The sequence below is a fragment of the Mus pahari genome, chromosome 10, assembly GCF_900095145.1.
Source record: "Mus pahari chromosome 10, PAHARI_EIJ_v1.1, whole genome shotgun sequence".
In the NCBI taxonomy this organism is placed as follows: domain Eukaryota; kingdom Metazoa; phylum Chordata; class Mammalia; order Rodentia; family Muridae; genus Mus; species Mus pahari.
Genome location: NC_034599.1, coordinates 92538139 through 92543217, shown reverse-complemented (window position 1 = coordinate 92543217; position 5079 = coordinate 92538139).

The following is a 5079-nucleotide window of genomic DNA, read 5'->3' as shown; positions in this document are numbered from 1 at the left end:
ACCCTACTTCAAAACAAAAAACAAACAAAAAATGAGGTGGGTGGTGAAAGAATACAGAGAAACCTCATTTCCAAGAGTGTAAAACATACTGGGCATAGTGCTACACACTCGAGATGCAGAAGCAGGAGGATCACTTGAATCAGGGACAGGCAAGCCCGGTCTACACACCAAATTCCAGGCCAGCCAGGGCTGTGTATAGCAAGGCAATGCCTCAAACAAAACAAGAGAAAAGGGATTGCAAAATCTTTTTGAGGTAGGCTACACAGCATATAATTTCTCTTGCCAAATTGCCTGTTTCTACCATACACTGGACTCCATGACACATTTGGGAAAACCCATAGTGAGAGATAAAAGGGGGTTGGATCCTAGTTCTGGAAAGCAGGTACTTCCTGAAACTACCCACTCCAAGTCTTAACAATACCACCGTCTTGGAAAGCCCGTGCCAAGCCCTTGGCTTCTCTTAGGCACTTCCCCCTACTACTTGGGCTGGTGTTGCAGCTCAGGGGCAAATGCTGATAACAATCGTGTTGGTGTTATGCTATGTCTCCCACTGCTGCTGACATTTCCATAAGTAAAATGAGCCTGTATGCCCGATCCAGAGCCTGCAGGATTTTGGACATCCCTCAAGTGACAGGATTTAGGCCATACACATTGTGTAAAATGGCGATTTTCTAGGCTCAGCCTGGCCATGACAGTCTCCACTTCACAAGTAGCACTGGACTGTATCTTGAGTTTAAGTGCAGCAGCTGGATGAGGATGTAACTTGATGGGCATTTAAAGAGCACCGGTGGCCCCACACCACCCAGACAGATTAATTAGTAACTTATTCTTAAGAGTTAAGGTGTGTGTGGGGGGAGGAACCCTACAGATTTATCAAAGTTGATTGGGACAGTGTGAACACATTAGCCTATTGAAATCACATCAGGAGAATCAGGCCCCAAGAAATCAGCCTAAGAAGTAAGGAGGATGTAGCATCATGCATAGACCCTATAGACAGAAGGACTCCTAAGATGCATACTCCTCCCCACCAGCCTGACCACCAGTGTATGTATTAAGGGACTGACAGGCAGAGAACCCCAAACAGTCCCAGGGTTTTCAGCTTGGCTTAGTCTCTGCTGTGGATGGGTTGTTGTCCATTTGTCTTCCTGTTTGTCCATGTGGACTTGGTCCAGCCCTTTGCCTCCATGACCTCCATGGCCTTGTGCTTCACTTCCGCAGCTGGACTCAACCCTAAGGCTGAGTGTGACGCTGCAAAGGCACTCTGGAGATGTCCGGCAGGATCTAATCCCTCCCCAGATTGCCTCCACATTCCTGTAGACGTCCTGCTATCTCTGTTGAGGCCCTTGAATTCTGTCACAACCTCTTCAATCCTTTGTAGCTGTTTAACAATCCCTATATAAAGTACATAAAGATGCATTTACTGTATAGTGTGTAACATATGACCAGCTAAGATTGATGTGAGTAGGTTTGATTGGGATAACGGAACTTGGGTTTGTCCTAAATGGTTATCAAGGGAAATTGGGATTACCTGACAAATTACAGCCAAGAAAATGTAGTGTGTCCATTTGTCACTATCCACTAAATTCTGACATCACCATGGAAGGACACAGGGCGTCAATACTTCTGATGCTGGACACTCATGACACTGAGTAAGCAGACTTGTTAGTTAAGTGACGCATGCTAGGAATTCTGGAATGTGGCTGGGCTGCAGGAGCCTGAAGCAGGAAGGAGACATGGTCCAGGCCATCCTGAGCCATAGGGTAAGACCCTGCCTTAAAAACAAAACAAAACAAAACGAAACAAACAAACAAAAAATTGGAAATAATTGGTCTCAAAATTTAGAGGAGAGGCCCGCCTTCTCTACCTCCCAGCGTGACTATCAGAGAGGAACGCAGGCTGTGGTCACACCTATGTCACCAAATGGAGACAATGCACAAGCAAAACAAAGGAACTGATGCCATGAAAGTTGGTGAAATTCTACCAGGCATGGAGACATGTGTCTTTAATTCCAGCACTGGGAAGTCAGAGACATGGGCATCTCTGAAGTTTAGGACAACCAGGGCTACACAGAGAAACTCTGTCTTAAAAAAAAGAAATGAACAAACGAATAATCGGTGGTATTTTAAGGTCAATTAACCTTTGTACTCACTTCATTAGTAATTCCTGGACCCCGACTTGTTGAGCCACAGATCTGTGCTTGGAATCCCCTTCCGACAGAACCGCCCTCGACTGCCCTTCTGGAATGTGAACGAAGCTTGGCCAAGCAAACGCTTCTTCCTGGGGCTTTGAACAGACGGAGGGTAAGGCGTGTTCTCTGGTCTCAGTAAGCTAAGCATTCGAGTTAACACCTCAGACATCAAAGCGAACTTCAAGTCTCCACTGAGTTCAATACCCCATCAATTTCTCCTCTCAGCACACACTTGATGAGTGTGCAGTGTATGTCGGGTACTTCCTCATAGTCATCACACAAACAGATGAGGACAAGTTCAAAGCCTGTCAAGAAGCCAGCCAGACAAGGTGGCACACACCTTTAGTCCTAGCGCTCGGGAGGCAAAGATGGACTTCTGTGAATTCCAGCTTGGCCTCGCTGTATAGAAAGAGCCTGTTTCAAAAGCAAACTTTCAAGAAACTTGCTAACGGTCACACCCAGGAGGTCAGGAGATAACAGGGCCTTTCCATGGGACTGGAGTTACATAGCTCAGTGGTCAGAGGTTTGATCGCTAGCACCAGGAAACCTGGGCAGACGGACATGGGAGTCTCAGTGGAAGATGCAGGAACATCCTGAGCATGGGGAAGAGAGAGAACCTGTCCCATAACCAATTCGGGGGCAATTTTTTTCTTTGTTGGGGTTGATTTGTTTGTTCATTTGCTTACTTGGTTTCTTGAGACAAGATCTTGCTATGTAGCCCTGGGTGACTTGGAATTCAAAATGTAGCCCATATTGGCCACAAACTCATTGCTATCCTCTGGGCCTCAGTTTCAGGAATGTTGGGGTTATAGGCATGTGTCTAATGTTTTGTAGATTTATTTGTTGTCTTGGTTAGGGTTTACACTGCTATTAAGAGACACCATGTCAAGCTGGGTGTGGTGGTGCACGCCTTTAATCCCAGCACTCAGGAGGCAGAGGCAGGCAGATTTCTGAGTTCAAGGCCAGCCTGGTCTACAAAGTGAGTTCCAGGACAGCCAGGGCTATACAGAGAAACCCTGTCTCGAAAAACCAAAAAAGTATACTCTTATACAATCAATCAATCAATCAATCAATCAACCAATCAATCAATAGAGATTGCTTTTAAACATGATATAATCCCATCATTTAGAAGTAAAAGGTGGAAGGACCTCAGGAAATAAAAAACACCCTGAGGCCTTACCAGCCAAATAGTACAGGCAGTAGCTGCTGTGTTTGTTTGTCTATCAGGACTGTATGGTAATGTCCTCTTGTTGAAGACATCACAAGCTCTGGTCACCTATCAAAATCAAGCTGACATGAAATGGCAGCTCTCTTCCCGCTCTCTCACCCTTTCTTGCAAGAAGGAGCTATGCAGGCTGCGGGAGGTAATTACCAGTAACAGTCTTACTCCTCTTGGTCTCTGAATGAACAGTACCGAAGAGCCAGGCAAGATAATGGCACAGTAGAGGCGAGTCAGTTAGGGACTGTTGTGGCTTGGATGAAAAATNCCCGCCATAGACTCACATATTGGAGCCCTAGGTTGGTTTCCAGTTGGTGGTGCTATCTGGGAAAGTTCTGGGAGCTTTAAGAGGTGGAGCCTTGCTAGGGGAAGTGCACCGAGAAGGGCGGGCTCTGAGGGTTTATGATGCCCCCACTTCTTGTTCTCCCATCACCCCTCCTCCTCTTCCTCTTTGTCCTCCCTCCTCCTCCTATCCCTGTGCTTCCCATATGTGGTCAAAGTGTGGTCAATCGGCTTCCTTCTCCTTCCGGTTTCCACGCCTTCCTATTCATGAAGGACTCATCCCTGTGGGATCATAAGCTAAAATAAGGTCTTTCTTCCTTCAGTTGCCTCTGGTCCTGGCATTTTATCAAGGCAACAGAAAAGGAACTGAAACATGGGAGCAGCCAGCTGACTTCTGATTGGCTCTGAAAGTCCGCTCCGTGGGAGAGGATTCATGTCTGCTGCTGTTATCTCGTCAAAAGCCCACAGGAAAACGTCCTAGGTCCAAGTCGGCTAGCTACACTATCACTTTGCTAAAAGGACATGACATGACCATCAAACTGTCTTCTAAACAGTTCTATTTAAGCCTACAGGTTAAGCCTGCAGTCAGTTTGAGTCAGAGGGGTTTCTTCTTACAGGACAATGGCACTCACACACACACACACACTTTTCTTGTCTCTTTCATTCTCTCCCTCTCTCCTCTTTTTTCATTTCCCTTCCCGATAATCCTTTTCAGAGCTTTCCTCTGGTGCCCAAGTACCTGGGATTGTGAGCACATACTAGTGTGCTCCGTTCTCTTGGTAAACACCAACTTTAAAATCATCCAGGTAGTATGTGTTTCTTCTCTCTGTTCCCATCATTAGAATGTGCACCCCTCAAACATAGTCAGTGTCCCCCAAACACAGGAGTCTATGCTCTGCTTCTTCTATCCTCAGAGAATTATATAAGCACTCAGTAAATAGCTGCTATATTAATGAACGAACGGACTTCTGATTCCAGGTCTTGAAGGGTTCTTTTGGGGCACACATAAGTTCTCTTCCAGGTTCGCCCACTCATTTCCCACAGACACATGTCTGAATGCTGTGGTCTATTGTAACTCCTTCTAACTGCCCTGTCCTTCTGACCACAGAGGGACCACGGGGCCTTATCATCTTTCTTGCAGACACTGGATATGCTATGTCAGTGTGTCCTCAGAGACCATCCTGTTTGGTAACACATCAAAAGTGGACATGAAGCTAATTCGGTAGGAAGTGAAGTCAGTTTGGCAACTGATGGAGAAACCTCTGAACGACGTGGGGGTTAACACTAGTTGAAGTTGATGTAAGATATGTCGTAAGGCTGCGAAGTCAATCACAAGGGGGTGAGTTGTGCAGGGCTATTTGTGCTTGTATAGGGAAGTTCCATGTTGGAT